This window comes from Diospyros lotus, chromosome 2, assembly GCF_014633365.1.
Source record: "Diospyros lotus cultivar Yz01 chromosome 2, ASM1463336v1, whole genome shotgun sequence".
NCBI lineage: Eukaryota > Viridiplantae > Streptophyta > Magnoliopsida > Ericales > Ebenaceae > Diospyros > Diospyros lotus.
In genome coordinates, this window is record NC_068339.1 from 44877187 (window position 1) to 44902905 (window position 25719).

General features: G+C 41.2%; 1 long non-coding RNA gene across 1 annotated transcript; it reads left to right on the forward strand.

Moving 5' to 3' along the window:
- The first annotated feature begins 11 nt into the window (after positions 1-11).
- On the forward strand, positions 12-24681 carry LOC127794417 (uncharacterized). Its single transcript, XR_008021655.1, has 2 exons — positions 12-166; positions 24147-24681. It is a non-coding gene; the product is annotated as an uncharacterized LOC127794417 (long non-coding RNA).
- The last annotated feature ends 1038 nt before the right edge of the window (positions 24682-25719 follow it).

Genomic DNA, 25719 nt, shown 5'->3' on the forward strand with positions numbered 1-25719 from the left:
TTACGGCTCCTATTTGTAGTTCCGTGACAGAAGGACAAGCGTTCCGCCTCTCTCTCTCTCTTTCCCCAAATTTATATATATATATATATATATAGGCAGAGAGAAGAATTGTTGATTCGGAAGGATTAGGAGTGACTTTCGGTTGACAGATCGAGCTTATCGCGAGGTTTGGTCTCGATTTCCACTGATCTATTTGATAATTGTTGAAGACAATCTGTTGAAATTGCAAAATTGCGGTTTACTTAAGATGTCCCCTTTTTGTTTTTCCCCCCTAAAGCATGATATTTTGGATCTTTATAGAATAGTGGTTTAATGTCTTTTGTTGTCCAATCTGTATGGGGGTTTGATAGGGAGTGTTGAATTATGTGTTCTAGGGTGGTTTTGGAAGAGAAGTGCAATGAACTTTGAATTGCTTTTCTGGCTCTCTCTCTTATAATGGCGAGTTCTTGATTCTACCCAGAAAGGACTTAGCCCGTTGAAGATTTTGATGGTTTCGGTTATCCTACTTTTGTCTGGTTATGATAAAAATGCAATGGAACTTTTTGTTGGGATGGGAAATATGTTTCTGAAAGCGCATTTTGACGGGAGGTGTACCGATAAAACTCAGGGGAAGCATTTCATGAAAGTCTTTCTTGTCCACTAATAGTAGTGCATAAGCGTTCTTTTTTGCTTTCTAGTTGTTGATGGTATGGATATTTTGATTTTAATAAACAAGCTCTGCTGCTCTGTTGTATTGCTTTTGAATAACTTGTAGCCAACCTCGTTTTTGATTCCAAAATTCCTTTAATCTTTTGGTTCTGTTCCTATTCCCATTCCCCTTTTCTTGTATTAAGTGATTAACACTCATGATGAAGAAACTGCCTCTCAAACCATGTATATTCTTTAGAGAGGAAAGACATCCCTTTCCTCATCTATCTACGAGCATGCACAAATGATCAAAAATAAAAAATAAAAAATAAAAACTCAAGAAAAGAAGAGACACAATAATGAGGTGACTTTGACATCAAAAAACTTCTGTAAAGATTCTATGATTTCTCACCTTCTAGATATTCCACGTCACAAAAGGAGGAGTCACTGCCCAAGTCCTCTCCATTGACATTCCTGCATCTGATTCCATTATAAATTTGGCCCTAATTAACAGCTGTGTCAGAAGCAGTGTTGAAGAAAAAGTCATCTAGATGAAGTTTAAAATAGAAATGTTTATGTCAATTAAGCACTTGTAAAGCAGAGGCACCACTATTTAGTTGCAATCTTAAGTTCTCTGTGGGTCTTCTTGTGTAGTTAATGTGCAATATCTCTTCTGTGGAAAGCTCTATTTTAACTCTGCCCCATTATCTACAGAATTACTCTCTACTTTTATTTTTCACCTTAGCCAACTTGTCCTAGATAGCCAAATTAGCCTATAGAGTGGCTCAGTTATCATGTCTTAAGGTTGGCTATCCAGGGTTATACAATCCGTGCAGTTTTTAGGTGCTTCTATGCATTGTAGGGATTATTAATCTGTTAAGGACCTCAAAGTAGCAGGTTCAAGAGAATTGGACGACTGGCTAAACTAAGAATTGAACTGGACTAAACCTTCATTTATTGACTTGACTGATTTTCAGTTTCAACAGATTAAAATATAAGTCATGTATGCATAGTTGTCAAAGGCCACCTGCGGTGAGGCACCATACAGAGGCACTGATGTAGGTTCATGAGGCATGTGCCTCATGCGCAGGCACAAGGCGTGCGCCTCATGCACCTTAATCCCCTGTTTTCTATTCTTTATAGTGTTATGTGATTAACCTTCACTGTTCACAGCTTTTGCTGTTATTCTTCTTCCTCCCCATCATATTTTCTCCTACTTATTCTTCTCCTCCTTTTTCTCACTTAGAGTGTTTTTTTATTTTTTTTGGGTTGTGCTGTTTTGTTTTTCTTTTAAATACAGCTCTATGAAACTAATTTTTTATTTATTTTTATTACATTTAGGTGATTGTGATTTTTTATGTTGGCAGATTATATTTCATTTTACTTGCTTTTCATTTTATGAATTTGTCTAATTGTGTAGAAATTTCAACAATGCTTCTTGTTCATGTTTTAGACTTCTAGTACTTTGTTGAAAGTATTATTAGTTGATATTATAGTGTTAGTTGTTTGTTAGCCGTGATTTTATGAGTTTGCATTTACCTCTATATAGTTATGTTGAAAATAATGGTTTATAAGTATTTATACACAATTTGTTTAAATGTGCACCTCGCATCCATGAGGCACGTGCCTGTGTCTTGCACCTCAGCTTTAAGCACTCTTTGCACTTCAGTGTGCTTTGCACCTCCGATTACTTGGCATGTGTATTGCGTACTTCACTTTTGTCTAGCAACTTGTAGCCTTATGGCCTCTGCAATGTGTAGGAGTATTTTCTTTTCAGCTTCATGTAGGAAGAGATGGAAGGAGTTCAAATGTATTTCATGTTACTAGAGACAAAGTCCACACTTACTGCATTTCTCACCCCTTTATATCTGCCAGATTCAATCATTCATTGATTGATGATTAAAGATGTTGAAAAGGGCATTGAAAAAGAGTCACAACATGCATTAAAATTTATCATTAAAATTTATCTCCCTGTATGTGTATCTATTTGGCCCCTACCTCAATGTCACATACCTAGCTGCTACATTGAATACATTGTAATAATTAGTAGCTATAGTTGTAGCTATTTCGTTGATTAGGAGAGGATTGAGCTTGCTGGCAGCATGTGCGGCAAAGCTAACTGTCTACAAGTGGGTAGGCAAGTTGCTGATTCTAGAAGGGACTTGGGCAACCGTTTTGGCACATGTTCCCCAGTTGAGTAGTATAACTACCCTGCTTCAGCTCAATTGTAATCACTTTTGGATATTTGAATCAGTACTATTTCCCTCTCAAACTCTCTTTTGTTCCCTCTCTCTCTCTCTAACTTTTCCCTCCCAATTCTCGACTCTACCTTCCTTCTTAATTCCTGTGAGTTTCCCTCTTAATTAGAGAGAATTCTCACTGTCAAATTCAGGATCTGACATCTTAGTATCAGAGCAAGTCTCGGGCCGGAGTAACAGAGCAATGGCAGATGGAATGAGGATGAGGCAAATGGAGATGCAATTGCAACAAGTCTTTGCGTTTATGGCGAAGGTCCAAGGTCAGGTGGATACGATAGAGGAGAAGGTTGGGGTGGCAGTAGATCGAAAGTTGGATGCGTTGGCAGAACGGCTCAGGGGAGATATGCGCCTGCAAATCAGGGAGGAGATGTAGGAGGTGAGGAAGCAAGGAAATATGTTGCGCAATCAACTGCAACAGTTTATGTTGATGTTTTCGGGCCAAACTCAAGTGTGAATTTCGCCTGATTTTCCACCGAGAGAAAGATCAGAGCCAATTCTTCTAGAAATTGGTGCTAGCAACCGTCTTGCTGATTCGTCGGGATTGGAAGGAGATCCAGCCATGGAAGGAGACTTCATGCCGAAAAGAAGGCAAGAGGTACCAAATCACTCACATCAGTCTAGATTTCTAGTTCCCAAGCTAGAATTACCGGTGTTTGAGGGAACCAAACCTAGGTGGTGGATGCGGAGGCGCGAGAAGCTATTTGAAATTCATCAAGTGGCTAAGAGGCAGAGGGTGTCACTAGCCTCGGCCTACCTCCATGATGCAGGGGATGTGTGGTTCCAAGGGTGGTCCAGGGTAAGGGAAACTTATAACTGGGAGGATTTCGCACAAGGGCTATGCGAAAGATTTGGTGAGCGATGTAGATGGAATGTGGTGCAAGAATTCAACCGTCTGAGGCAGGAGGGAATGGTGTTGGAATACCAGGCGAAGTTTGAGTAGCTTAAATTCCTAATGCTGAACAAGAACCCCTTCTTAACTGAAGAATATTCCGTGTTAAACTTCATAGGGGGACTAAACAATGAATTGAGGATGGCAGTGCAAGCACTTTGACCAAGGACAATGCAAGAGGCAACAAAAGGGGCCTTCTTACAAGAGATGACATTTGAAGCATTGCTGAAGAAACAGAGAGGACAAAACAGAGGAGTAATGGCAGGAGCAATGCCATATGGGGGAAGGTCTATGGGCAAAGAACTCATGAGGATTGATCCAGGAGCAAGGTATCTCGCGTTACCCCTAGTTTCCCAAAATTTTCAAATAGAGATAAATTGTTGGAACATAGGAGATTGGCAGGGTTGTGTTTCAAACGTGGAGACAAGTATACATTGGGACATCAATGTAAGAAGCAACTATTGTTGCTGGAAGGAGGAGAAGAGGAAGAGGATATGGCAATCATAACTAACGTGCAAGAGGAGGACAATGGGGCAATCTCGCTGCATGCCATCAAAGGAGTGGCTAGCAACAAGATAATCAAGGTAGAGGGTCAAACACAGGAGGGGACCTTGATGGTGCTGATCGATAGTGGGAGTACCTATAACTTCATTGATGAGGGTATATCTAAGAAGATGAATGTCATGAACCTAGGGTTCATAAGCTAAAATTGGTAATTGGAAGGATCTGATTGAATTAAGGTCAAGAGCAAAATGTATGGAGGAAAAATTGAAGAAGAATGGGGGATAAATTAGAGAGAATTGAGGGAGAGCAGAGAGAAATGAGAGGGAGATTTGAGAGAATTCATAGACAGAGAATGAGAGTTTTCAATTATCAATTCAAGCATATTCGCTTCCTACAGCTGAGGCAATATATATATAGCCTCACTTAGCTACCAAACAAAACTCTTTAACCAACTAAGTTACAAGACAAAAAGGGAAAATAATAGAAAAACAACACCCATGTGCTGTAACCGAATTACAAAAACACCCCCTAACTGTAATTGTAACTCAATTACAGCTTTGCCCCTATAATATCCAAGGTCGTGACAATTTCCCCCCCTTGAAATGTTTCTTATCCCCAAGAAACTTATTACCATCTAGCCGTTGCTTCTTTATCCAATGCCCATCTTCACTCAGCAATTTCTTCTTCGCTTTTCCTTTTTCTTATCTTGTTTTTCCCTTGTCTTTTGCCTTCTCTTTTCTTTCTCCTCAGGAGCAACAACATTATGTCTTGCTGCCACACCAATTTCAGCTATTCGCCTCTTCCTTAGTGCCGTTAAAAATGATTCCAAATGTACCGTCAGCCGTACAACCCTATCCTCCAATTCTTCTTGTTACAATGTTACCTTTGCTTTGTCTTATGTGCTCGTGCCAATGACATACATGTGAGATGTTCCAAGCAATGTGTCCGGTGCAATCCTTTGTTCCTTCTATTTAGGCTCCTTATTCTACTGTTTCAAGAGATCAATGGCATCAGGAGTCTCAGTTCTAGTGGCAGTGCTTGAGAAGTTGCCAACTGATTGAGTGCCATCCTCCACTTCCTCCTCCCCAATCTCTTCTTCCATGTACTCCTTAGCCCTCTCCACAGCCAAGACCAAGGGAGCAGTATATTTAAATCCTTCCATATTTTTAGTAGGGGCCTCCTCAAGTGGAAATACTTTTACTTGTTGGTAGCTGGAGTACACCAAGGATTTACTTTCAGCAAGGTTGTCCTTCTTCGACTACTCCACTTTAAGGAATTCCTCCTTGTTAAAACTTCCTTGATAATCATTGAAGTATTCTGCGGGGAAGTTGTAATGATACTTTTTAGTCAGTATCATCGCAAACTCCTGTAGCTTCTCGCAAAACATACGACCAAATCCCTCGCACGTTTCATGGATCCCACTTCTTTTTTCCTTGTCCCCTTGGCTGATCTCCTTCTCAAAATCCTTTCCCCATGTTTGATGTTTCTGGTCAACTGAAAATGCAGCATTTTTCTGCTGCCATTGAGGATTTGATTGTCTGAGGTGGGCAGTAGGACACCCCACTGAAAATGCAGCCTTCTTTGGCTGCCATGGAGGCTCAATTTCAACTGAAAATGAAGAATTTTTCTGTTGCAATTGAGGCTCCTAGGGTCTCCTACATGCACTGCGCCCCTTAGCTGATTTTTCACAATCAGCATACTTTGAAGACCAAGGAGCTATATACGTACTGCTTTTCTTCAAACAAGTTATCCCAAAATTCAAAGCCAAAATTAACCTTTGTTTACCTTACTAGCAGCTTAGGATTTGATTGGAATTACCACCTGAAATTACTGCTTCGTTAATGAAGTCGGATCATAATTACTGCAAAAGAGCGCTGGAATTCACAGCCAAGAATCACCCATCTGAATTCGCCTTCCACAATCCACTCCCAGCTGCTCCAAACTTTGTTGGAATCAGATACCGAAATTGTTGGGCTTCTTAGTCGAGATCTAAGACCTATTCCGCCACCTTTAGAGCCATCAAGAACTGATCGGAGGACTTGCCTAACCTACTTCACCTCCCAATGACAAAAAAGAATTGCCAAACTTCCGTCGAACCAGCTTTGATCACCCTCCAAGCCAATCGGCTAGTGCCACTGTGGGTTCTCTATCGCTGAATCGCTCCTAGGAGCCGCTGAGAATCACCAGCTCTAAATCTTCAACTAAGATTGCTTAATCTTGGACAATTGCGATTGCTTTGGGTTTGCCTGCATCGCCTCGGACTTAGTCCACTTCACACCTGTCACTTTTGACCAACTTCGTCCTCAATTCCGACCCAAAATCGTCGAAAATTTGTTTGGATGTTTAACGCAACTAACACCCAAGAGTGTTGGAATTCAATTGCAACCAAAAACTCGTCGTCTCAGCTATCAGCAGAGAAACAACCTCTAGGTATTGCTGTTATCTATTTCGACAGTCGAAATTCTAGCTTCGAAGCTACCACCTACTTCCCTCTCAATATTCGAACAGGAGGGCCTAGATTCAAAGGCGACAATTGCCTCACCTCAGCAGCCCAGGGAAGTCGCCAACCCAATCACCATCCCCTACTGGCCACGACTCCTATTTCCACGTCTGACCCAATCTCTATCACCTACCAATTTCGAGTCCGACAATGCCTTCCTTGAGCGATTGTGCTGCAACCAACGAAATTCTACAAAATCGAGAATTGATGGTTGTAGTTTCTTCAAAAATTCTCTTGCAAACAACTCTGAGGATGGGAAGGCCTTGCTCGTCTAGGAATTCCAATCAACTGCCCCTAGGAGTCGCCGTATCGCGCCTACTCTAGCTGCCCAATTGCGCCTCCAAAATACGAGCCCAACCGTTAAAAATTTGTCAGAATCACAATCGGATCCGTCTGGCCAAGTCGCCTGCCAATTCTGAATCGTTCGGCCTAGTCTTTTGCAATTTCTAACCAATGCTCACTGAATTCACAACTGAGAGTTACTGCCGGCTTAGCCTTTAAGACTCGATCGAGAATTACTTGCTTGCTCGTATTTGTCGAAATCGCCGAATTCTGCAACTCATCTGCTTCCGCTAAGAGTCGCTTGTGCTTTTAATGACTGTCTTGCTTCGCTTCAAATCTGGCTTGCTTACTTCAAATCTGATCGGACACTATTGATTTTCCAAAATCATAGCCAACGAATGATTGCTCTGATACTAATTGTCATGAACCTAGGGTTCATAACGGGCTGAAATTGGCAATCAGAAGGATCTGATTGAATTAAGGTCAAGAACAGAATGTATAGAGGGAAAACTGAAGAAGAATGGGGGAGAAATTAGAGAGAATTGAGGGAGAGCAGAAGAGAGAAACGAGAGGGAGATTTGAGAGAATTCTTAGACAGAGAATGAGAGTTTTCAATTATCAATTCAAGCATATCCCCTTCCTACAGCTGAGTCAATATATATATAGCCTCACTTAGCTACCAAATAAAATTCTCTAACTAACTAAGCTACACGACAAAAAGAGAAAATAACATAATAACAACACCCATGTGTTGTAACCGAATTACAAAAATACCCCCTAACTGTAATTGTAACTCAATTACAGCTTTACCCCTATAATACCCAAGGTCGTGACAATGAAGTATCCTCTGGCCAACACACAACCATTGTCAATTACGGTGGCCAATGGAGAAAAAGTGGTAAGCAAATCCGCTTGCTTAGGATTTTGCTGGGAAATGCAAGGTGAATTATTTGAAGCTGATATGAGATTATTGAAATTGGGTGGCCGCCATATAGTGCTTGGGGTAGATTAGATGAAGGGAGTAAGTCCAATCAGTTTTGATTTTAATAAGATGGAGGTATCCCTAGGGAACGAAGGAAGGAGGGTAATTCTCTAAGGCAATTTGGAGACGGGATCATGCAAATTGATAAGAGGTAAGAAGCTACACCAACTGTTCTGAAAGAAAATGTCTCAAGTGGCTCACCTCTTTGCCATTGAGGCTAGGGAGATAGGAGTGACCTATGAGGAATCGGAGGAAGATAGCTTAAAATTCAACCACCAGCAGTCTCACAACCAATGACAGGTAACTGAGTTGGCCTTACTTGAGTTATTACTGACTGAATATCAAGACCTATTTGTAAAGCCTAAGTCCTTACCTCCTCAAAGATCCCTAGACCATTCTATACCACTTGTACCTCAAGCTGAACCTGTTAATATATCAGGTCTTACAGATATCCCCCAAAGCTGAAAACAAAAATTGAAAGATTGGTGAAAAACATGTTATCCCAATCTATCATAAGACCCAACCACAACCCATTTGCATCTCCTATCCTCTTGGTAAAAAAGAAAGATGGAACATGACGTTTTTGTATTGATTATAGACAACTAAACGCCATTACCATCAAAGATAAATTTCCCATACCCATTATTGAAGACCTACTCGATGATCTCAAAGATGCCTCTATTTTCTCCAAATTAGACTTAAGATCCGGGTACCATCAAATAAGAATGGACCCAGTAGACATTGCCAAAACCGCTTTTAGAACCCATCATGGCCACTACGAGTTCACTGTTATGCCATTTGGCCTTACTAATGCCCCAACCACTTTTCAAGTCTTGATGAACCAAATATTTGAACCCTATCTCTGAAAATTTGTGCTGGTATTCTTTGATGATATTCTAATATACAATCCTATATTTAACCTTCACATACAGCACCTTAAGACTACATTTAAGGTCTTGCGATTCAACCGGTTGTACCTCAAAAGGTCCAAGTGTGCTTTTTCATAAACTCAGATTGAATACCTAGGGCACGTTATATCTAAGAGGGTGTAGGTATTGATCCTAGCAAAATTGAGGCCATCACAGCTTGGCTGAAGCCCAATAATGTCAGATCATTGCGGGGATTCTTGGAGCTTACAGGATATTACAGAAAGTTTGTAAGGAATTGTGGTCAAATCAACAAGCCATTAACAGAATAGTTGAAGGAGGAAGGGTTTAGGTGGGATCAGAGGGCAGATGAAGATTTGAACTACTCAAGAAGGCCATGAGTGAGGTACCAGTGCTTGGAATGTTTGACTTCAACAAGCCTTTTACATTGAAAACGGATGCAAGTGGGGTGGGAATAGGAGCAGTCCTATCTCAAGAAGGCAGACCTATAGCCTTCCTTGGCTAAGCTTTGAGCCCCAGACACCAAGGGCTCAGCATATACGACAAGGAATTGCTAGCAATATTTATGGCAGTGGATAAGTGGCGACATTACTTGAAAGGGGGCAGGTTCATTATCAAAACGGACCATGAAAGTCTCAAGTTTCTCCTACAATAGAAGTTGCACTCCCACTTATAGAAGAAAAGAATGGCAAAGTTAATGGGGTTGGACTATGTCATTCAATTTAGAAGAGGAAAGGAGAATGTGGCAGCATATGCTTTATCTTGCTGCCAAGAATGAGGGGTGCTAGCTGCTATAACCTCGGTGGTGCCTGATTGGTTATAGGAAGTAACTAATAGTTATAACCAAGGCACATGGGCAAAAGAGCTTCTAGAGCAGCTAAGTATAAATGGGAACTGCAGGCCTGATTATACGTTGTCCAATTGGTTAATGAGATACAAGGGTAGATTGGTGATTGGAGAGAATGAAGCATTAAAGAACCAGATATTGCAATCCCTACATAGCTCCCCACTTGGAGGCCATTTCAGAATTCAAAATACCTATAGAAGAGTTAAGCAAATTTTCTATTGGCCGCAGCTTAAGAAGTTTGTGATGGAGTATGTGATGAACTGTGATATTTGCAGAAGATGCAAACACGAAACGGTGCCCTAACCAGGGTTACTCCACCCTTTGGCCATTCTCGAAAAAGCTTGGACCAATGTTACCATGGATTTCATTGAAGGGTTACCAAAATCAGAAGGAAAGGACTACATCTTAGTGGTGGTCGACATATTTACCAAGTTCAGTCATTTCCTTGGTTTATCCTACCCTTTCACAGCCCAAGAGGTTGCAGGAACGTTTTTGGATAACGTGGTGAAGCTACATGGAGTGCCACAGTCCATTATATCCGACATGGATAGGATATTCACCAGCTTATTTTGGAAGGAGTTAATGAAATCTTTGGGCACTAAGTTACATATGTCAATTGCTTACCATCCTCAAATGGATGGACAGTTTGAACAAGTAAACCAGTGCGAGTCCTATCTAAGGTGCCTCTGTTTCCTAAGGAAAAAAGGGTGACATAAATGGTTAGCTGTGGCCCAATGGTGGTACAATTCATGTAACCACAACTCTATTAACATGACTCCTTTTGAGGCCTTATATGGCTATAAGCCAGCATTATTGCCAGCGGTGGAAGAACCAACAACAATGGCGGCAGTGGAAGCCTACATGCAACAAAGACAAGAAATCTGATAAGAACTCCGATAGAAATCCAAACAACAATCAAATATCAATAGCTATTAATACTTTTCAGCAAGAAAACAAGAACAATCCAGGGCATTCGAGAGGCCCTTACTCTCCTAATCCTTCTATCAAAAAATCAGCTACCCTCTCCCTCTTCTTCTCAGCTATTTATACCTCTCCTCTGCCCCTCTCTAGCCGAATTCCCTTGCACATGCAAGATTATTCTCTCCACATATGGAGTACAAAACTACCCTCTCATACACATGCTGGTTGTAACAACCTGCATATGTTAATTCCCTATTCTAACCTTCATGCATGCTGGTCTTTGGTAGGTCTGGTACATCGGTGGCCTATCATTACTCCCCTCTCGCACTTTCACCTTGTCGTCAAGGTGAAAAGTAGGAAATTGTTGCTGAATCGTAGGGCTCCCAGGTGGTCCAGGACCCACTTGGGCTTGGAGTATGTGAATCTTGTCTTCAATTCGTTGGGCGGTCTTTATGATTTGCGATAGACTCGATGGCCATAACACCCTAACTTCTGCCCTGATTTTTGTCTTCAACCGGTTAACAAAGGTGCCCTCCAGTATGGCCACTGAAACTTCTCCCACCCGGGCCACCAAAGTCTCAAAGAGGAGGCGGTATTCCCGCATGGAGTCATCCTGCCTGGGGGCTAACAGCCTCTCCTCCATTGATCCCTCCTGTGAAGATCGAAATTGTTTACTTAGGTGGATCTTCAGATCCTCCCAATTTCGAACTCCCTTTTGCTGAGTATCCCATTGAAACCACGCCACAGCCCCTACTTGGAAACACAGAGCAACTGACTTGATGACCGACTCGATTTTCTCCTCCTCGGACAGCTGATTGATAGAGAAATATCTTTTGGCTCGGAAAATCTATTCATCCATATTTTTCCCTTCAAAATTCAACATCTCCAGCCATCTTCCCCGCACTTCCGGCCGCCCATTCCCTCCAATTCCACCCTCGAACTTCCTACCCATTTCGATTCCAGGTGATCCCTCGGAATTCTGGGTAAATTCCGAAGGTCTATCTCCCTCCTCCGCTTTGCTCTTCCTCTCCCGTTCTGGATCCTCCCACTTCGTCCTCAAGTATGCAAACTGGTCCAGCATGATTCCTACCTTCCTTTCCATCGATTGCACCTCCCCTCTTCTGGCATCGACTCCCTTCTGCATCCCCTCCATCTTCTCCGTGGTCATCTGCTCCAGCCCGATCGACCTCTACACCCTCATCTCGGCTCGGATGACCGGCTTTAATCCGCTGATAAAGTGGCCCTTGACGGACCCCCACTGTCGAAGCGCAAGGAACCCCTCTTCCACTGTGCCTTCCTGCGCGGGCTTGAACCTATTCCTCAACATCGCCTTGAGCTCCTTCCAGCTCCTCACTCGTCTTTGTCTTTACTCCCACTGGAACCACGACAGAGCCGCTCCTTCAAAGCATAAGGCCGCTGACTCTAACTTCTCCGCATTGGACAACTGGTTCACAATGAAGTAGCGCTCAGCCCTAAAGACCCAACCATCTGGATCATCTCCCTCGAAGATGGGTATTTCTAGACGTCTCCCACAGTACTGCTGCCTTCCGACACCATCGACCCAGTCGCCCCATTCGCCACTTCTTCCTCTAGTTACCGACGTTCCCTCTCGTGACAAGGGGGAACCCGCAGGTTGGTCTTTCTCATCTCGCTTCCCTTTCCTCCCTTTCTCCCGGTCTTCCCGTCTCTCCTCGTTCTTCTTCTCCCATTCCTGCTCTTCCCACCTCGTTCTCATCCAAGCAAATCGTTCTAGTAGGGAAGTAACATTCTTCTCCACTGACTAAACCTTACTTCTCATGGCGTCCAAGCTCAATTGTATGCTATCCAATCTCGTCTCTAAATCTCCAACTCGGTCCGTTAAGTTCACCATTAGGATCGCAGTGCTCTGATACCAAATTGATAAGAACCCGATAAAAATCCAAACAACAATCAAATATCAATAGCTATTAATACTTTTCAGCAAGAAGACAAGAACAATCCAGGGCATTCTTGAGGCCCTTACTCTCCCAAACCTTTTATCAAAAAACCAGCTACTCTCTCCCTCTTCTTCTCAGCTATTTATACCTCTCCTCTACCCCTCTCTAACTGAATTCCCTTGCACATGCAAGATTATTCCCTCCGCATATGGATTACAAAACTACCCCCCCCATACACACATGCTGGTTGTAACAACCTGCATATGTTAATTCCCTATTCTAACCTTCATGCATGCTGGTCTTTGGTAGGTCTGGTACACCGGTGGTCTATCAAAATCCTGAGGCTACTGAAGACAGAATTGACCAAGGCCTAGAACAAGATGAAACAAATGGCGGATAGAAGAAAAAGTGAGAGGGAATTCTCAGAAGCGGAGGAGGTGTACTTGAAACTTAGCCATCAACACCTCAAAGCTCTCTCCCACCAACTGGTATCCAAATTGAGCCCCAAATTCTATGGTCCATTTCCAGTACTGGCAAAAGTAGGGCCAGTGGCCTACCGCCTACAACTACTGGAGAGGGTCCAAATGCATCCGATCTTCCATGTCTCTCTTCTCAAGAAAGGCGTGGGGCCACAAGTCACCAATCCTTCCCTTCCGTCCAATCTCTGTGAAGAAGCAAAGCCAACGGTTCCTATGGCTAATCTTGGATAGGCGTGTCATCTACAAGCAAAGGGCTTCTATCATCCAAGTGTTGGTAAAATGGTCCTCCCTACATTCGGACAACAACACTTGAGAGTACCTCCCAGATTTACTAAAGCAATTTCCAAACACAGCCAGCCTATTGCACATTTCTTAAGGACAAGAAATGTTTGAAGGGGGGGGGAGGGGAGAAGATGTCACGTACCTAGCTGCTACATTGAATACATTATAATAATTAGTAGCTATAGTTGTAGCTATTTCGTTGATTAGGAGAGGATTGAGCTTGCTGGCAGCATGTGCGGCAAAGCTAACTGTCTACAAATGGGTAGGCAAGTTACTGATTCTAGAAGGGACTTGGGCAACCGTTTTGGCGCATGTTCCCCAGCTGAGCAGTATAACTACCCTGCTTTTGCTCAATTGTAATCACTTTTAGATATTTGAATCAATACTATTTCCCTCTCAAACTCTCTTTCATTCTCTCTCTCTCTCTAACTTTTTGTCATAACCCTATGAGTAATAAAAGGGTATTATTGTAATAGGGTATAATAGTTTGTTAGGGATATTCTAGCAATTAGTTAGGTGCACATGGCTGCATGTGCTAGGCTGTTAGGGGACAAATATGCCTATATAAGGCTGATGTAAATGGAGGGGATGGTATGTTGAAAATTATTGAATTGAATATCTAATTCTCTCTCATTTTCTCTCTACCTCTCTCCCTCATTTCTCTCTACATCCTTCCCCCATTTCTGTCCAAATATCCCTCTAAACTTTCTGTTCTTAGTTCTACTCAATCGGATTCTTCCGATTGCCAATCCAGCCTCGTTATGAACCCTAGGTTCACGACACTTTTCCCTCCCAATTCTCGACTCTACCTTCCTTCTTAATTCTTGCGAGTTTCTCTCTTAATTAGAGAGAATTCTCATTGTCAGATTCAGGATCTGACACTCAAATGATAAATTGTTTATGATGTATATAGACAAATGTAGGTAGCCTGTGCACATGAATGCCAAATCAAATCAAGGAGCTATAAAACATTATCTTTGTGTTTCTATGTGATACAAACACAATGGCACTTGTGTGTGTAATTGATGAAAATAGTAGAAACTAGCAAAACCTACAATACCCATTCGAACACCAAAAGACTGAATAGTTAAGGTTTTTTTGTTTTTTTTTTTCTTTTTAAGAAATATGTGTGAAAGAAAATCCCATTGATTTTTCTATAGAGAAAAAGGTGATGTGTGGTATTTTAGCAACCTAGAGAAGCCATTAGTGTACAGGTACTGTTAAACCATAGGTGTCGCAATAAACGACGAGGCACTCTGCGGATTTGGATTTATTTTGGCACATCTTGATAATAGACAGCCCCTTACTAAATCCCAATCTGGACTTCTCCAGCCTGACTAATTCATGACAAGAAATGATGAGAGAACACCAATGTTCCAAAGATACTCTGCACTTTGCAATGGTTTTCCTAGAATCCCATGGTGCAATGCTAGTAAGGTAGCCTGCATTCAGGGCCCTACATGCAGATAAGTGATATGTTGTTGGATGCATGTAAGAAGACGCAGATAAGTGATATGGTCATATGTTATACCATGAGAATTTCTGTATTTTCTGTAACGAATTTTGCTAGAGCAGTCAGTTGAATTTCATTTGATTTCCTGTATTTTGTTTTAAGTGATTGTTGAGGTGGTGTTAATAGCTATAAAGAGCTGATATGGACACAGGTGCTGAAATGTGCATGGAAACAGAAACAGGATATAACGATTTTAAAAAATAAATAAATAAAGATGTGTAAAGGGCAAGAATATGACAAAATTGTTCACAAAAGGGTTAGTGAGGAGACTAAACTGTTGGCAGAATCTGGATATGAACTTTAGTACTAAGGATATGATAGAACAAGAAATGGAGTGAGGATTACCGTGAATAGGACTTTAAAGGATGGGATAGAAAATAGGGGATAGATGTAAGGCCCACAATTTAGGGCCTTCTAATTTTCTTTAAGGAAAGGGTCTGTTCATTTTAGTTATTCACCACTTTGGTAGTAATTTTAAGTAAAATTTGAGAATGAATTTTCATTGAGGGGTAAGAATGTAAAACCCACAGTATTGGGCCTTAATTTTTGCTTTAGAAGAAAAAGTTGGCCCGAGTAGGCAGGCATTCTCCCCTAAAACTCATTAGGGTTTTCTTTGCCCTCATTCAGCCAAAAGAACAATCCCCCTGGACAACAAAATCTCTTCTCTCTCTCCACAATTTTGTTACCACCCTTACTAGCCTCTGTGTGTGCGTGTTTGACATGTTTGTGTTGCTATCATTGTATGCCATTGAGGCAGTGCATTGCTAGTTAATCAGGTAAGTTCAGGGCTCAATTTGTGTTTTGAATGTTCTTTGATCTTGAATTCATTTTTGGTTATGGGGTTTATCATCTCCCTGTTTTGTTGTCTTCTTGGTGTATTCGATTGGGGGTTTTATGTGGGAGTTGTATTTTCCAATCTCTTCTTCTATCCTCTTCTCAGTTCCTTCTATATCATTGGGTGTTGTCGATCTGTGGAAGTAGATTTGATAGGTTGAACCAAGGATAGAGAGTCTAATTCAAACACGTCTTCGTCCATTTCTGGCTTTGCTAACTAATTTCCAATTTAGTGATTGAAAAATTTGTTTTCTTTTCAACGAAACCCAACCTCACTTTGTCGATGAACCTGAAAGAATACAATAATCAACCTGTCCCATAGAATTGAAAAAAAAAAAAACTTCTCAAACCATTGAGCCAAACCCCCCAAATGAATTACTTTGGACCTTAAAACCCCAATTTTTGCATTAATTGATTGTGCTGGAATGCAGAAACCAAATTAGCATTTTTCCACTTGATTGTGAATTGAACGCAACTGCATAAGCCAGGCCCCAATTGGAGCTTGGGCAATTTTCAGTTCAGTTGAAACATTATTTATGAGAATTAAAGCGTATTGATTAGCGCCCCCCCCCCCCCCCCCCCCCCCAAAAAAAAAGAAGAGATTTATTCTGTATCTTACATACCTCATTCATAACTCAATCCAATTAAAAGACCCATTTCAATTTTAAGCCTTATTTCGCTGAACTTTTGGTTGGTAATCAACCACGATTATTTTGAAACCTACATTAAGTATAAACTGGCTAATTATTAAATTAGCATGAATATCATCTAATCTGATATTTTAAGTTACATAGATTAGGATTATAGTTACAAATTGAAAAGCTAGGGGTTGATGTAGAAATTTTGAGTTAATTTAGTGGTTAGTAATATTTTAATTTTAGGTTCGAATGACATATACCTATTTTTGATTATTTTTGGTGATACAGGCCATCCCACGTGGGACCTGGTTGATCAATATTATTCCATTAGCATTCTGAGCCGGTAGACTGTATAATGATAATATTGTTGCATTCATTGTTTACTATAAATATTATATTTAAATATTCTTGCAGATTCAATTTATAAAACTATATTGGCATCTCATCATTAAAAATTCACAAAATTGGGGAAATAAGAATTCGTTTTAATTGATAATTGATAAACTTGATCATTTTGTCCATTGAATTTATAATTGATGACGATTGATTAGTTAGATGTGATAGCATCATTGTTGGATTCAAGGATTGACCATTCTATTAATGTAGAAAATATAATAGTTATTTCTTTATGCATGGCATTGGTCAATTGTCACACATCCATTGTGTCCAATCCATTGATACACATCCATCAGATGTCCAAAACTGAAAATCACAATAAAAAATTAAGACATGCTATTTGGCATGGTCAACACGTATATTGAAATGTCTTGAGTAGTTTCCTTTTTAAGTACATGTCGAACACAAGTATTGATACCTAATATGATGAAGTGTCCCTGCCTTTTAAGTGGATGACATATACCTTGACTTTCTTTGTTGGGTAATACTTCCAATTGGACCGAGAGACTTATCCATTGACTGTTAGGTGGACAGTCATGAAAATGCAGCAATGCTTTTTATGCTTTCAGGTGTAAAAACATTGCTTATTTTCATGCTTGTGCTCATATAAAACATTTTTGGGGCAGTCAAGAAAAAATGTTTATTAGCCAACCCCACATAGATGTAGTGGGATTAAGGCTTGATATGTTGTAGTTATTGTTGCTCGTAATCATATTCTATAGCAATTGGTCAAGTTTAATCTTTCTAATGCTTTGTGGTGGACATGAGAACTCTAAATGTTGTGGAGAAAGAACAAGGGAATGCCGTGCAGCGGAGGTTTTTGCAATAGTTGGTTAGCATTAATGTAAAATGGAATGAACATGGCGTGTGTGTTGAGATTTTGGTGGCATGATGAAAAGGAAGGGTAGAGAAATAGGTGACTTGAGGCATCAACAATGATTCTTCTATAGACAGCTTTGGTCTTGGACTCTTGCTTGTTGCAGCATCCTCTAATTTGAATCCTGCCTGCCCAAGGGCAGATTCTGAAATCTATGTAGGGGGAGGCTGACATTTTTTTTTTTAAGGTGTAGAGTTGCACATCACAAATTTTGGGGTGGGCTATAATTTTTTTTTTTTTGGCTGAATTATTATTAAAAAATATTTTTTTACACTGAAATTAATTTTGATTATTTTTTTACACTGAAAATTAATTTTAATAGTGGGCTGCCCTGCGCCTTCTCTCCCCCCCCCCCCCAAAAAAAAAAAAGAAAAGAAAATTATACTTATCTACTAGAAATAAAACAAATAATGCCTTTTCAGGTAGCAAATTGAAGTCATAGCACAAAGAAAAGAATAGGACTTGTGGATTGGAGAAGTGTACAGGCCTGGGTTTTGGAACAAGTGTTCAAGAAGAGAAGAAAAACACAATACATATTCAAAGAACTAAAAGGTAACACAATGAACTTCTTGTAGTGGAGTTTATTTATGTGATGTGACACTATCCATGTGGCATCCTGTTAGGAAAGGTAGCACAAGATTGAGTTCCTTTTTCTTTTCTATGAATGTGGTCCTGTTTTTGAGCCCTTCTCTCTTGTATGGCTTCTACAGATGATTTGTTCATGAACTTGGAAGTAAGGAAATTGTATAAGAAGACCATGATAAATCAATCCAGTGACTTCTTTAACAAGGTTAATGTCACGGAAGGCTCTTGAGAACCAATGATTCGAGTAGCTAGAAGTCTTAGTCATTTTTTTTGCTTGCTAATGTAATTTCTCTATTGCTGTAATTTTGTTCTCTTTAGTGCTGTAACTCCACTATTAATATTAGTTAGTTAAGTTGGAAGATTCCCCATGTGGAGGGGGAATAGAATAGGACAAAAGGGAAGTTATAACCGTGTGGAGAAGGGATCTGTTGTGGTCACCCTCCACCTAACAGTGTATAAATATTCCTAGGCTTGTTGGGAAGAGTATCACGGAATTGAATTTCAAAATCGTTTTCTTCCTCCTAATGCTCTAATCTTTCTCTTTCTTCTCTCACTCTCTTCACTCTCGTTCTCTCCCTCCCTTGCTCTATTATGATCTATTTCGATAGAAGCCCTCTCCTAATCCATCCTGGGCTAGGAGTGTTCTAAATTCACAAGACACACCGTGACATTTTGGTATCAGAGCCACTTTTCCTCGGTTGGTTAAGGAAGAAGACGGTGTTGGCAGAAGGGACCTGCATGAAGAATTTGGAATCCCAACTGCAACAGGCCAGCTCGGCTATGACCGATTGTTAAAATCGGATCGACTAGCTAGAGTTAGGAGCTGCCTAGAGCCATGAGGCAATCATGGCGTTGGATTGCCAAGTGGAGAGCACCATGGACGGATTGGAGCAGAGGCTGGAAGGGTCCATCGCAAGGGTGTGAGATGAACCGAGTGCTCAAATGCAACAGTTCTTGGTCATGCTTGCTCGCCAGAACCCGGTAAGGTTGTCTCCTGATTTTCCACCCGGAGAGCATACAGAACCAATCCTATAGAGGACTAGGACTAACAAAGAACGAGGAACTTCGGAGATTGGGGTGGATCCGAAGGATGAGTTGGCCGAGTTGATGGACAGGGGTCGAGAAGGCCCTATAAATCATCTGCACCCGGGGTTTCCGATTTCCTTGATGGAGATCCCCACCGTCGAGGGAGTCAATCCTCGATGGTGGCTGAGGAAATGTGAGAGGATGTTTGAGTGGTATGGTGTTCCTAAGAGGCAGAGAGTACCTCTGACTGCAGCTTATTTCAATGAGGTGGTTGACGCCCAGTACCAAGGAGGCATTAGACATGGAAGGATTTACACTTGGGAGGAGTTCTCTGAAAGGTTTGGGGAAAGAAGTATGGTGGACATTATAGAGGAATTTAACAAATTTGAGGCAAACCGGTAGCGTGGAGAGCTACCAAAAACACTTTGAGGAGTTGAGATCTCTCATGATCCAACATAATCCTCACCTATCAGAGACCTACTTTGTGTCTAGTTATCTAAGTGGCCTTAATGACGAGCTCAGGCCAATGGTAAAGGTGTTGAGGCCTCAGTTGGTGGAGCAAGCCTCAAAGAATGCTAGGCTGCAAGAGTTGATGGTAGAAGCCTTAATGAGGAAGCAGAAGCAGCAAACGAAGGGAGCAGTAGTAGGGTCATCTAATGTTGCTAGAAGATACCCCAACCAGGATCTGATAAAAGGAAGTAGCGGGTAAAAGGGGTGGTAGGCCCTAACCCAGTTCCTTTTAGAGAGCAACTGAGAGAACATAGAAGACTAGTGGGATTGTGCTTCCTGTGTGGAGAGAAGTACCATGTGAGACATTAGTGCAAGAGGCAGATTCTTCTGCTAGAAGGGGATTAGGAGTTTGATCAAGAGGTAATAGAAGAAGAAGATGAGAAAGGGGCCAAGGGGACAATGGAGACATATCAATCCATGCCCTGAAAGGGGTAACCAACAACAAAATAATAAAGGTAGAGGGGTAGATTAAGGGAAAAGGCCTGATGGTCTTAATTGACAGTGGGAGTACCCACAGTTTTCTAGATAAAGGCATGACCAAGAGGCTAAGGTGTCAACTCACGGGTACACCACCCTTGAGTGTGACTGTGGCCAATGGCCAACGGGTGATGAGTATTTCGACTTGCAACGGGTTCTGTTGGGAGTTGTAGGGAGAAAAATTTGAAGCAGACCTAAGATTGTTACAATTGGGGGGATGTGATGTTGTATTGGGGCTGGATTGGATGAAAGGAGTAAGCCCAATTAGCTTCAACTTTATGAAAATGAAGGAAGAAGGATGATATTGACAAGAGGTAAGGAGGTTGGAACGTGCAAAATGATAACAGGAAGGAGGTTGCAGAAGGTACTTAAGGGAAAATGGAGTCAGCTAGCCAATCTCTTCTCCATCGTAGTAGCTAAGGAGCTCCCAGGAGGGCACGGAGGGGCCTACCTAACTATCAGCTCAACTGGGGAACTCCATGACCACGTAAATAACTTAGATTGTATTAATGAATTGTTGGCAGAATATGAGGACTTTTGCATGGAACCCAATTCCCTACCTCCCACCAGATCATTTGACCACACCATTTTCCTAAAGCCAAATACCGAACCCATTAATGTGAGATCCTATCAATACCCTCCACTTCAAAAGAGTGAAATAGAGAAAATGGTTAGGGAAATGCTTCAACGATCCATTATTAGGCCCAACCAAAGCCTCTTTGCTTCTCTTATCCTATTAGTCAAAAAGAAAGATGGTTCATGTCGATTTTGTGTGGATTACTGCCAACATAATGCCATGATTATCAAGGACAAATTCTCTATACTTTTGGTGGAAGATCTCTTAGATGAACTTCACCAAGCCCAAATCTTTTCAAAGCTTGATTTGCGTTCGGGGTACCATCAAATTAAGATAAGGCCAGAAGACATACATAAAACAACCTTTAGAACCCACCACTAGCACTTTGAATTCTTGGTAATGCCATTTGGGCTTACCAATGCCCCAGCCATCTTCCAATCCCTAATGAACCGAATATTCAAACCCTACCTTCGAAAATATATCTTTGTGTTCTTTGATGACATACTAGTCTACAGCCTTTCCCTTAGCCAACACCTAATTCACCTTAAGACCACCTTGGATATCCTCAAATCTAACCAGTTTTTCATTAAGAAATCTAAGTGTGCATTTAGTCAAGGGTAAGTGGAATATTTGGGGCACATTATATCCAAGGGAGGGGTTAGCACTGATCCAAAGAAAGTGGAGGCTATGGTGTCCTAGCTAAGGCCTAATTTAGTGAGATCTTTGAGGGGGTTCCTGGGACTGATCGGGTACTACCATCGATTCGTAAGAAACTACGGAATCCTGAGCAAACCATTAACATAATTATTGAAGAAGGGGAATTTCAGTTGGGGCCCTGAAGCTGAAAGGGCCTTTGAGAAGTTAAAGGAAGCAATGAGTGGAGTGCTAGTATTGGGGCTACTTGACTTTAGCAGGCCCTTTGTCCTAGAGACAGACGCATGTGGGAGTGGTGTAGAGGTAACCCTAGCTCAAGAAGGGAGGCCTTTGGCATTCTTAAGCCAAGGCTTGGGCCCAAAACATTTGGGGCTTAACATATATGAGAAGGAGTTTCTCGCGGTGTTGATGGCTGTAGATAAATGGAGACATTACTTGGAAGTGGAGAGGTTTATAATTAAAACGGACTACAAAAGCTTGAAATTTCTATTATAGCAGAAACTACAAACACAGTTGCAAAGAAAAGGCATGACCAAGTTGATGGGTTTAGATTATTCGATACAATACAAGAAGGGAAAAGAAAATGTGGTTGTCGATGCACTTTCAAGGTGTCATGAGGAGGAGAGTATGGCAGCCATAACTACTGTCATTCCCGAATAGTGCCAGCAGGTGATAGAAAGCTATGAAGAAGATGTTAAAGCGAGGGAATTAGTGGAAAGGGTGGCTGTGGGATCTGAAGGGGTTGAAGGGTACACATTGGTGGATGGGATGTTGAGGCATCAAGGATATTGGGGATAATGAAGACCTCAAAAGAAGGATCTTGCAGTCACTGCACGAATCTCCATTAGGGGGACACTCCGACATCCAAAACACTTACCTATGGGTGAAGCAGCTCTTTCACTGGCCAGGGTTGAGAGCAAAGGTAAGAAATTTTGTGTTGGGCTGTGATATTTGCAGGAGATGCAAAGTTGAGAATGTGGCCTACCCTAGACTTTTACAACCCCTGCTAGTGCCCGAGCAAGCCTGGTCTAGTGTTTTTATGGATTTTATCGAAGGGCTGCCTAAGTCGGAAGGAAAGGACAGTATAATGGTTGTGGTAGACTGATTCACAAAGTTTGCTCATTTTATAGCATTGACCCATCCTTATATGGCCCAAGAAGTGGCTAGAATCTTCATGGATCAGGTGGCAACTCTGCAGGGGGTTCCTAAGACAATTATCTCCGATCGTGACAAGGTTTTTACAAGCACTCTATGGAAGGAGCTTATGAAGGCGTTGGGCACTAAGTTGAATATCTCTTCAGCCTATCATCCCCAAACATATGGGAATACTGAGTGGGTAAACCAAGGCTTGGAAAATTATTTGAGATGCATCTGCATCTTGCAGCCCAAGAGCTGGCATAGATGGCTATCCTTAGCCCAGTGGTGGTACAACTCCAACCACCACTCTTCCCTAAAAATGTCTCCTTTTGAGGCTCTCTTTGGATACAAGCCTCCTCTATTACCGACTATTGGTCCCACTGCAGCCTCAGTGGAAGAATACTTGCAGCAGAGAAGAATGGTATTGCAACAACTAAAACAAGAATTGGCTGGTGAGGGTGGGAAAGGTGGCTTACCGTCTATAGCTTCCGGAGGGGACTCAAGTTCACCCGGTTTTCCATGTATCCCTACTAAAGGAAACGACAGGGTCTAAGCAAGTGAACCCAACAATGCCCACCATTCCCGAGGAGAAGGGTAGAATGGAAGAACCGGAAGTTATTTTGGATAGAAGGGTAGTTCACAACCAAGGGGTTCCCACTCATCCAAGTGCTGGTAAAGTGGTAGGGTGGGGCAGCAGGGAGTGACACTTGGGAGTACTTGCCTAGTCTACTCAAACGATTCCCAAGAGCTGCCAGAAGCCTTAGCATTTCTTGAGGACAAGAAAGGTGCAAGGGAGGGGGAATTGTCATGGAAGGCTCTTGAGAACCAATTATTCGAGTAGCTAGAAGTCTTAGTTATTTTTTTGCTTGCTAATGTAATTTCTCTATTGCTGTAATTTTGTTCTTTTTACTGCTGTAACTCCACTCTTAATATTAGTTAGTTAAGCTGGAAGATTCCCCAGGTGGAGGGGGAATAGAATAGGACAAAAGGGCAGTTATAACCGCATGGAGAAGGGATCTGCTATGGTCACCCTCCACCTAACAGTATATAAATATTTCTAGGCTCGCTGGGAAGAGTATCACGGAATGGAATATCAGAATCGTTTTCTTCCTCCTACTGCTCTAATCTTTCTCTTTCTTCTCTCACTCTCGTTCCCTCCCTCCCTCCCTTGCTCTGTTATGTTCTTTTTCGGTAGAAGCCCTCTCCTAATCCATTCCGGGCTGGGAGTGTTCTAAATTCATGGACGTGCCGTGACAGTTAATACTACAGGGAATCTTTCTTGCCCCCATGAGCCCCTCAAATTTATGTGTTTTGCATTAACCGGAAGCCTTCAAGGGGAAGAGGAAACCTCTATTATGCTGAGATGTTAATGTAGTAGTTGATTCTTTGCTGACCGATGAGTCAAGCCTCTGGATTGAAGGCCTTTTCTTTTTCCCACCAAATTTGAAACTATTGTAACCACACTTGAAACATGACTGTATTTTTCTCCACTTTGTATCTCGGAGTGTATATTTTCTTTTGTACTTACATGCATCATCCTGATTACAGGTACCGTAAAATATGACCATAAAACCCACAGTTGCCTTCAGGGCTATGCTTGTAGGAGGTGTAGCTGCATTTGCCAAGATCGCAAGTGCGGTAAAGGCTGCAGGGGGTGTAAAGATGGGAGCTGCCGCAGCTGCCATGACAGCTGCAGCAACGGCAGCTATGTCAGGATCAAAACCTGAATCCAAGGACTCTTCTGAGCAATCTTGAGTTTTGTGTTTTTCGCAGATGTAGCTAGTCAATAATACAACCTCTTCTGGGGTGAAGTTTTTTTCCCAATATTGAAGCGTTGAGGATAACTTAGCCATGTTGAAACGAATTCCCCCTTACCATAGCATGTGTAAACACTTGGAAATTTCGAGCTTGAAGGTCCTAATGTATTGAAGCCAAAAGGATTTTTGCTTGAGCTCTGTAAAGGGTCATAGTCATGAATTTTCCAATGCTTGAGGGCTTGACTGTCCTAAACAACTCATTGATCTTTCATGGCTAGTTGAAATGGAGAGGACAAGAAAAAATGTTGAACTAGCGCATTATTTAATTTCCCATATATTTCCACCTATGTATTATTATTAGCACATTAGAGGTTAAGAAGCTTAGGAGGCCATATTTGGAAACATAGCTAGCCCGCATTTTCTTTTTTAAGTGAGACCAGCCCTAAGGCCTGGCCCTTAATTCTGTTTTGTTATATTTAGTGTGCACACACACACACATATGTGTATATATATATATATATATATTATATTATTGTTTAAATGGTAAAAGGACAAAAATATAATAATGTGACAATATATATACGTTATGTTATATTATGCAATATATATTATATTATACGGCCCCTAATGCTGTTGTTAGTCGTCTATGAAAAATTATTATTCTATATATATGTTCTCCAACGGTACCCCAATTTTTTTTTTTTTTTTTTTGGGGGGGGGGGGGGGGTTGTGGAGTTGTTAACTAAACTGAGATATTTTATGGACATTTTTAATTGGTTTAAGTATCTTTATTAAGTAGATGAAATTTACATAAAAATTTCTTAATAGCTAATTGTCATCCCCCATTCTAAGGGACATGCTTATCTTTTTTTTTTATATATAAAAAAAATTATCCTTTTCTAATTCATTTTTCCATCTTCTAGTATAGATAGAGAAATTGTATTATTAATTCCATAAAATATAATATCAACTCTCTTCTATTCTCGCTTTATAAGGGTTAGAAAGATAATTCTTATAAAAATGTCTTACAATTTATTTTATAAAAATAAAAAACTAGTTTGAAGACCACATTTTGTGATGCCACTGGCTCTGTTGACACTGTGATAAACAAACCATGCATCCACTATTCTGAAGATTCAACTCTGAGTGATCTGCTTTCTGTAAGATGCCACCCCACCCCACATATTAATCAATTGTTTTTATATTACTTTGTTACTTAACCAATTACCAATCCACCAGACAGAAAGCACCCAACTAAAAGAATAAATAAAGAAATAAATGTACCATGCAGCAGCAGCTGATGAGCAGCCATGGCCAGTTGGGTTTTGCCAGTGCCCACCACCTAATTCTTCATTTATTCATCT